The 10,475-nt window shown below is 36.2% G+C and overlaps 1 pseudogene; it reads right to left on the reverse strand.

Moving 5' to 3' along the window:
• Positions 1–308: 308 nt before the first annotated feature.
• LOC149258746 (putative beta-D-xylosidase 6 pseudogene) lies at positions 309–908 on the reverse strand (annotated as a pseudogene).
• Positions 909–10,475: the final 9,567 nt, after the last annotated feature.

A 10,475-nucleotide genomic window follows, 5' to 3' on the forward strand; every position in this document is an offset into this window, starting at 1 on the left:
CTAGGTCAACAGCTCCACTATCATCTACTTTCGGGCCTTATTGCACAGAAGACTTCATAGTCCTACATACATTGGGTCGCCTGTAAGCAGCCAATTTCGTCCATAGATCCACCTTGATCCCCTCTATTTCATCAAAAGCTCTATATATAGTCTTCAATGCTCCCTTGCCAAGCACATCATTCTACTGGCCATAGCAACCAGTGGGATCAACCTCCAGAAATTCTGATTCCAATTGTCGAGATCATAAGCAGTAAAATGCTTGCAACACACAGAGAGCATTAACCTGCTAGGCTCATGAATGTGAGGATCTATTTGTTCTCCTTGAAAGCCACATACATATGCAACAACATATTTACTGATAGGTAAAGGATCTTCCCAGGAGTCTCCTGGCCATGTCCCCAACGAGGATCTCTGAAGATATTAACATTAGGGGCCCAAAATGTGAGACCCGCCTGAGCAGAATTGTACATTGCATGACCTTCAATGGCAATGGCCTTTGCAATTTCAGTCCACAAGGTTTGGTTGAAGGAAGCTGTTGTAAGAATAACCTGCAGAAAACTGGTAGCTGCCTTGATGGTCCCATTGAAATGAACCCCTGTTCCATTAGTCGCAATGCGGTGGAGGGACTCAGACCACCATTTGTAACTGGGTATTCCCAGTCTTGCTATTTCTTCAGCCGAGGTCGAGAGCTGTCCCACTTTCTCGCGCAATGTCAGCCATTTTATTAAGTCTTCAATGAGGGTTTTTATTAGGAGAGATGTGTTGCAAAAAGCATAGGATTTTGTTTCAGTAGCATGAGGATCACATGGATATTTCAACTGGATTGGTTGTTGGGCATATGAAATGAATGGGAGGATGCCCGTGGCGAGAATTAGCGATATTATGGTAAATGGACTACAAGAATTCATAGTTAATTTGGGCGTTCGATGCTGAGTAGCTTGTTGGTGCTCTTAATGGAGTTTAAGAAGGTGATTTTTTAGTGGAGAGGTAGTATATTTGAATTCATAAGTGAATTTTTTTATTTGGAGTGATAAGTGAAAGTCACTATTGTAATCCAAAGTAATTTTTTACTTTGAGAGCAATTGAGTCAGTGCAGGCAGTTTTTGAAGACAATTTGCTCCCAAAGTTTGCAAGTGTGGCATTCTCATTAAGAATTTTCCACGACAAAGTTGTGACATTGAAGAATGGTGTACTCCAGTAATTAATAAAATCATAATTTTTGTGGTGCTTGTGTCCTAGATCCACTCGAAATTGAATAAGGGATCTTAGGTACACTATGAGTAATGAATGCGTGTGCATGAATTATGTTCAGATTATCAAAACACTCTCTTTGTATGATGCTTAAACAACTACATGCACATAAGCAAGCTTAAGTATAAGAATGCTTAATCAAGCTCCTGTAATCAAGCTTAAGTACACAAGCACAAAGCGTCACATCATCAACTTGATAAGATGATCTTCCAAGCAAGCACATTTCACATCATGTAATCAAAGCAATCAAGTTAAGGACACTACAAAATCAAGCATTTCAAGCCAAGACGACATCAACATCATCAACACTTTTTGTATCACTTGCAGATAAACATTTTTTAACTGAATTGTACGGGTGCATTCTCGGTTGTAACTGACACCCTAATTTGAATTGTTAAGGTGAATACATTAAGTCAAGTAAGTCTTCAACTGAGTCATCAAGATTGAACTTGTCATTTGTCTCTTGGGTGCATTTTCAACAGTGTTTGACACCCTTCCTTTTTAAAATTAACACATTCAGTGAGTACATTCAAGAAAGAACAAAGTGTCAGTAATCAATCAAGCAATTTCAAGCAAGCCATCTAGCAAGCAATCATCATCAAATGAGTGTGAATTCTAGTTTTCTATTCTTCAAGTGAGCATCAAATCAAGCTAGTGTTTAATGCAAGTGCAATAAGCAATAAACCAAGGGAGTGTGTCATTCAAACAACAAAGCAAGTGAGCGTGTCATTCAAACAACCAAGCAAGTGATCGTGTCAAAATCAAGTGTGAAAGTTCAAAGCACGACATCTGCAACAAACGAGCCAGTGTAAAGTTGATTGAAGCATTCACAAAGTGTTAGTGAAGCATTCAAGCAAAGTGATCATCATCAAGCTTGCGTGAAATCAAGAGTTCAAGCAACCAAGTTATAAAACTGTAGCAAGTGTTTAAAAGCATGAACAATGAGCAACAGTACAAGCGAGTCCGAATTCAAGTGAGCAAGCTAACATGGCAACACACATTCAACTGTCCCAAATTCTTAACAATTTGATTTTATCATCAGCTGGCGACATAGTGAACATCAGCAAAACAACTCTTGCTGATATACAAGTGCATCTTCAACATGCACATGAAATGATTGAGTTCCTTCAACTGGAGTCGCAACTACAAAGAACTGATTTGCTAGAGAAGAGTGATGGTTCCAAGTCTTTGAACAATAAAAATACAACTGATGATTCCAAGTCACTGATCCAACCAACCTCAAGTGTCAAAGTGGTCCCTGATCGAGTTCAACTTTCTTCCAAACCAATCATCAAGCCATGGGAAGAAATCCAAAGTAATAGAAATCGACGAGGCTTAGGATATGTCAAAGATGATACCAAACCAACTTGCATATCCCAGATTATTCAAGGCCCATTAAGTTTTCTCAATGCATGGTTTCTTGCACAAATCACATCGGCTAGTTCTGAGAAAGTTGCAAACAAACAAAAATACACACAAACTGAAGTTGCAGTCAAACCAAAATGCCTTCATTGTCAAAGAACCGGTCATTTGGAAGATCAGTGTTTTGATCTCCATCCTTGTCACCATTGTGGCAAGTCAAATCATTCATCAGCACAATGCAGCAAACAAAAACAATCAACCAGATTGAAGATCAATTATTCATGGATTGATCCCTGGGAATGGTCATCCACGGTCAGAAGATTGTATAAGTTTTACAATCGAATTCACTCACACATATTGCACCCAATAGTAAAAATGAATATGGTACTCTCATGCAATTGAACGGGGGAGTACACCAGTGAAACACTCCTACACCTGAAGGGGGGGAGTTCAGAAATAATTTGAAGAAGATTGTCTCTCCTTTCAACTGACAAAGGGGGGGAAATGTCAATGAAATTGACAGTGGTTGTCAAACTGAAAGTCTCGACAACATCAACGAAGCAGCTAGTGGGCATTTTCGTCAGTGAGTGAGTATCAACAAATTTGTGAGTGGGCGATCGACAAATTCGCCAATGGGCAATCGACAACAAAGTCATCAATGAGCAGTTTTCAAACAAAGCAAAAGAAACAGTGAGTTGTTTTTCAACGTCATCAGCCAGTGGGTGATCATCATCAGCAGATTCGCCAATGAGCGTTCATCAACTTTTTTCAATGGACAAACAAATATGCCAATGGACGTTCATCAAATATTTTCAATGGAAACAGGATGCTGATTTCAAGCAAAGGATAGTTGGATCCTTTTGTAGCTTGGCACGTGATGGAGTTGTCAAGCGACATTCAGAGATGAATCAGACATGCAACTAACTCATGGTCTCTTCATATTGTAGTTTCTTCAGGATCCAGCTTTGGTGGTTTTTTAGGCAAATGTTTTTGAGGATCAACAGTTTCAGCATGAGAACTTGGAAGATGGTTCCTGGTTCTTATTTTGGACTTATCATTGAGGGGGGAAATGTTAGTATCACTCTCATGTGATGAAAACAATTATAAGTCCAAAATAATTAAATTAATTAAAATCAAGAAAGTTGGATTTAATCCTACCTTTCTAGATTGAGTTTGTTCCTCATGGTTAGGAGTCAATTTAGGCTTAGTTGATTGAGAGATTCTCTCCAACTAGTTAGGCTCCTATATTAGTGTGTTGTTGATATATTTTCTCAAACATAGTGTCCAAGATAGACATATTATCTTGGGACAAACTTCCTCATGTATTTATTTGTACTATTATCATTATGTGTACATTGGATTGCATGATGAGAAAAACACAGTGAGGTTGAGGCCTTTTCTGCCATTTTTATGTCTGGTAGTTTTTTATGTGTGTTAATTTTGTTTATTAGTCTACATGGATAGTAACATAATTTAGTCCTCCCATATATACTTGAAAGTACGTGAAGGCCTAATCCGTATTAGCGCTGTCTAATGCAAAACCGCACAGTGAGAGCATTCCTTTATACTTTTCATACTATAACAATCCCCTATATACTCGAAGGTACGTGGAATGAGGTATCACACTCGGAATGTATTGTAGACAATTAATGATAACTACTATGTTTAATGATGCTAGAACACGTCTCTAGCCTAGACCTCTAAATGTTATGCATTAAGTTACAATGCTCCATTCGGTTAATTGAAATAACTTTTAAGTTGATCTTCTTAAGAATTTGCCTTTCAAGGTTCACCACATGATGTTTTTGAAACTCCTAGAATGCAACTAAGATGATAAACATTCTTTTCATTTGATTTGAACAATGAAAACCGTAACTATTAAGGGATAGAGCAATTATAATGTTTAATCAAAGAGCATAGATCACATCTAATGCAATTTCCCTCTACTATTCCTACAAGCACGCACAAACCTCTAGATGTATAATGCAAGTTTTTATTTTCATTTCCCTTAATGTTTAGATGAACAAAAGGAAACTAAATTCACATACAATGAATCAATACTTTTTGCATGAAACGAAGACTTTACGACAATTCCTTTTTGAAATAAATGAAGACTTTAAGACACTTGTTTTTTAGAAAAGATTAATCGACTATAAGCTAACTTTGACAATGAATTGATAATGATAAATAAACCACTTACGAAACACTAAAAAATCAATGTCAAAGTAGGGCTATAAGAGGAAATTCAAATTGATTTCAAAACCATAACAATCATTGATCTTTCAACAAACAACTTCAAAAGCAAATTTGGAAAAATCCAAGTCAAAAGAGGGTTTTTTGGCTTAAGGAGGATCAGTGCAGATCTGAGTGGGAGAGACTGTGCTGCAAAGCACTGTCTCTAAGCCAAGGGTGCTTTGCAGTGCGTTGTCCCCTGACCAAGCCTGCGCTAGTGCCAGAGAGGCCAATCAAAAGACATCTAAGCACAATGTTTTGACCAAAAACAATTCAAAAAGGCTAAAATAAGATCAATGAAGTCAAGCAAAGTCTACTAGGGTGTAATATGATGAGGGTAAGCCACCAAGAATGACAATCGTTCCCCAGTATGGTCGCCAATTTGTTATATGGAATTTGCATCTATGGATAAACACATTTTCCCTAGGTGGGTAGATACACCTAGAACAACAGAAAGAAAGTAGTTTAACCTTTTCCTATAGTAGATAGAGGAGATGAAGGAACTTACTTGTAGTCTATCGCTTCCTTAATCCCTTTTGAATTGCTCCCGTCGCTCCCACTTGAACTAAACCCGCTCAATTGGTACCTATAACAAGAGAAACATAAACAAAAAATGATCAAAGCACACATGATCTATCTACTATAGACCAATGGAATCAAAGACATTGAAACACATAATCATCATAGATATGAACAATAATATGAGAAAAAGAATAAACTCTTTATTAATGTAGAAGGAAGAGTATCACCGAATACAATTCGATCCTGTGCCACTCCTCCAGCTTCAGTCCAACCCTCGCCACATCAAAATCACACCAATCTAGCAGCATAATAGTCCTTAACATGAACTCAATTCTCAAACCAACAGAATTTCCTTACAAAATTCAGATTCTAGCCCCCTGATCACTATGATGAGTGCTCAATTTATAGGAAATGGAGGTGGTTTTTTCATAAATGAAGGTATTGAATGACCTTCCAAACTTGGAGTTAGTTTCCATGGAGCAAGGGATGAGAGGATAGGAGGTTAATGGATCCTTAGCCTATCCAATTTCAAGCTCATAGGAGGAGATAAGAGATGGTCTCCTTCTAGAATAATCTAGAGTTAAGGAATATAACTAGAACCCTATGCAAATTTCGCTCAATCTCGCCCAGCGTAGGTCAAAGAGGGCCTAAGTGCACTGTAGTGCAGTTACCCCTGACCAAGGCTATGGTAGTGTCTCAAGGAGGCATTTCAGCAAGGCTTTAGGTGAGGAAATTTTCCTAGAAGGAAGAATTTAATATAATGACTTTTCTAGGTCAGGTAACAACTTAATTAGGGTTTGATGAGACCTAATAGTACTGATCTACATTTCAGGAGTGATGTGACCAAATAGGCCTGTAACACACAACCCATATCTGGTATAAATGTAGAAGGGTCAATATGACAATGTGTCCTTAGGACTTCAGAATCAAATACACCAATAGAGCCATCAAAGAAACTAGCATAGACTAGTAGCCCATCACATGAATATGTGGCACTCGAAATATGTGCAAGCATTGGATCCTGAGGTTCCCAATGGTAGACATATTAAAATTCAGAAGCATCATAGATAATAATGTGGCTCTCCTTCACAATGAGAAATTTAACTTAATTAACATTGTTAAACTAAATTGTAGTATCTATAAGTGGTGATGGAAATCATCCTACTAGTGAATGTATGGATTTTGATTTACACTTCTCCCATCCATTTACATTCCAGATACAGATTTGTGAATCAACCCCAGAGGATACCAATGCTTTTAAAGCTTTGGAAAATGCTAAGCCAATTATCCTCTTCTAGTGCCCCTCAAGTTTCATGATTACCTTTCCGAGTTGAATATTGAAAATTTGAATTATTGAATCCTATATTCCAATGGCAATGATGTTATTATCAAAAGGGTGGAAAGCTATACATGTTGTTGCTAGAGGAGGGGGCATGTATTTTTCCATGAGTTTAAATGTCATTGATTTAAACAAAGACACTTTCCCACCAGAAGTAGGGTTTATATATGAATCATTCTTTGAAAAATCTATGCAAGGGACGACTTCTTCTAGGCCTCTGTCATTGGTATAATTTTTCATAATGGTACCACAAGTTGGCTGCCAAAACTATGGCTGAACATTTGGGTTTACCTTTCCAGATGGATTTTGAAAATTACGTTTCCACAACCATTTCTTATGTGAAATGTTGTTGTGTAAAGCTAAGAGAGAAGGACATGAATGCATGCAAAGTAATCTAACAATCTTTCCTGTTGGAAGTGGGTCTGTTAATATGATAGACCTACAATAAGAAAAAATCCAGTTCATGTTCCCACTATTACCTTTACCCTGATATTTAAACCTTCGCTTGACATCCACCATTGAAGTTCTTACAACTCCATTCATCGATGCTTCTGGTGGAATTATTTGTGAATTTTCTGTTTTGCAAGAATAGGGTTAGTTGTATTCACTGCACCAATAAGGTTCGGAAGTGAATCCTTTGATTATGATGCCAACCTTCTACTTACTAGCATATAGATAAGCTCAACTCCATCTGCATTAGCTAGGATCTTCATCCGATTATTACATTTTGTAACAACCAACAGAGAACCCATTTTATTGAAACAATGATAACTTCTAAACCTTATTGGTGCAATGAATACAACTGGCCCTATTCTTGGCAAAGCAAAAAATTCAAAAATAATTCCACCAGTGTCATCAATGAATGGCGTTGTAAGAACTTCAATGGTGGATGTGAAGATTTGAAGATGAGGGTAAAGGTGAGAGTGTGAACATGAAATGGAATTTTGCTGAGGTAATGAATCGAGTCCATTGTAGTTTTATCCGATTAACAGACCCACTGCCAACAAGAAAGATTGTTAGATTACTTTATGCGCATTCACGTCCTTCTCTTAGCTTTGGACAGTAACAATGCACATAAACAATGGTTGTGAAAACGTAATGTTCAAAATCCATCTGGCAAGGTAAACCCAAATGTTAAACCACTGTTTTGGCAGCCAACTAGTGGTACCATTATGAAAAATGATACCAGTGACAGAGGCCTAGAAGAAGTTTTCCCTTGCATAGCTTTGTCAAAGAATGATTCATATATAATCTTTGCCTTGGGTGGGAAAGTATCTTTGTTTAACTGAAAGACATTTAAGCTCCTGGAAAACTACATGCCCCATCCTCCAGCAACAACATGTCTATCTTTCCACCCTTTGGTTAATAACATCATGCCATTGGATTGAAGGATTCAATAATTCAAATTTTCAATATTCAACTCGGAAAGGTAACCATGAAACTTGAGGGGCACCAGAAGAGTATAATTGTCTTGGATTTTTCCAAAGATTTAAAAGCATTGGTATCCTCTGGCGCTGATGCACAACTCTGTGTCTGGAACATAAATTGATTGGAGAACTTTAAATAAAAAGCCATACATTCACCAACAGGAAGATTTCCATCACCACTTACATATACTACAATTCAGTTTAACAATGTTAATCAAGTTCAATTGCTAGTTGTGCAGGAGAGCCAAATTTCTATATATGATGCTTCTGAATTGGAATATGTCTGCCATTGGGCACCTCGAGATCTAATGGCTGCATGTATTTTGAGAGCCACATATTCATGTGATGAACTACTAGCCTATTCTAGTTTCTTTGATGGCTCTATTGGTGTATTTGATTTTGAAGTCCTAAGGCCACATTGTCGTATTGTCCCTTCTTCATTTATACTAGATATGGGAAATGGAAATACCTATCTAGTTGTAATCACTGCAAATCCATATGAACCTAATCAGATTATTTTAGGATTGACTAATGGAAGTATTCATGTGACCCGAGCCTAGTCAAAGACTAGAAATACATATTGTATTAATATCGTAAAGGGAGAGATTTAAATAATGTGATATATATATATATATATATATATATATCTATATATATATATATATATATATATATATATATATATATATCTATATATATATATATATATATATATATGTATGTATATATATATGTATATACATACATATATATATATATATATATATATATGTATATATGTATATATATATATATATATATATATATATGTATATATATATAGTTTTTGTAACTCCCTTATTAAAGAACCATTTTAAGAGGTGATAGTTTGGAAACTGCTTCAAGAATCAGTTTTTGAAACTTATCATGACAGTTAGGCAGTTAGGGCTAGGAGTAAGAACAAAAGGCTAGAAATCAAACATTGAAAGGGCACAATCACCCATGAATATCATTGTAAACATAAATTCTCTTTGAAATCTGAATATATATTGGAGTTTGATTCCAGTTTTAGGAAGGTATAGTCATTATTTTTCTCTTGTGTTTCTGCGTTCATATATGTCTTTCCTTCTGTTGGACAGTGTAAGATGCAACTAGTGCTTTAGTTTAGTTTTTAATGAATTTACTTAATTGTACTCATGAAAATTAATCTTGAAGCCCTATATGAAGTGTTCCACATCCATGAATCCCATTCACATTTTCTTAGTCTTGCATTATTCTTTCTGCAGTAGTTTAAATTCAGATTCTTAAGTGCCTGATTTGAACTTTGATTTCTACTATTATTCAATCCATTCCTTTAGTCCAACACTCTGCACCGCTCATAGTTTCTCTGGCCATTCTTCTTTGGAATTATAGGGTTTCAGAACTATAAGATTTTCTTTCAAGCCCTCATGGCCTGTTATTCCATACATTGATTTTAATTGTTTTTAATCAATCTCAAGATGTCTCGGGCATTGATTCTCCACAACCAAGAACTATCTCCTAACATTTTTGACATCTTTTCGTGTCGTTGTTGGGGAACTTATTAGAATATTTTCCCCTAGGTTTTATAAAGTATGAAACTAGTTCTTGAGGGTGACAAGTCTCAATTATTCTAATGAAAGAGAAGAACTCATTCAGTTGCAGACAAACCCTCGAAGGTCATACTTTTTATATTTTTCTTGGACGACTATTTATAATACTAATCTTTCAGATGAGGGTTTTGAATCTTTAAGGGGTATCGTATGGAAACCATGAAAGATACTTAGCTCTAATGGCATGGCAAATCTTATAAATAAATAATAACGAGGTGTAATTGCACAATTATGCTCACTAGAGGTTCAAACATGAAAATCATCTATTTATCCAGATCTCTAAAAAGTCTTGGACAATCATTCCAAGGTATTTGAGATTCCGAAAGGCCTGCCACCTATTTGAGACATCTTGAGATTGATTAAAAATAATTAAAATCAATGGATGGAAGAACAATCTAGGAGGCCTTGCAAGCAAAGCTTCTAGTTCTAAAGCCCTAGCCTTCCAAATCAGTATGGCCAGAGAAACTATGAGAGTTGTAGAGTGTTGGACTAAAGGAATGGATTGAAGAAGAGTAGAAAGCAGAGTTCAAATCACACTCTTATGAATACGAATTTAAACTACTGTAGAAATAAGAATGCAATACTGAGAAAATGTGAATGTGATTCTTGAATGTGAAGCGCTTCATTAAGGGCTTCAAGATTAATTTTCATGAGTACAATGAAGTAAATTCATTAAAAACTAAACTAAAGCACCAACTTCATCTTACAGTCCAATAGAAGAATATACATATA

Source organism: Pinus tabuliformis, chromosome 6, assembly GCF_031772625.1.
Source record: "Pinus tabuliformis cultivar Carrire ecotype Pingquan chromosome 6, CPIR1, whole genome shotgun sequence".
NCBI classification, from domain to species: domain Eukaryota; kingdom Viridiplantae; phylum Streptophyta; class Pinopsida; order Pinales; family Pinaceae; genus Pinus; species Pinus tabuliformis.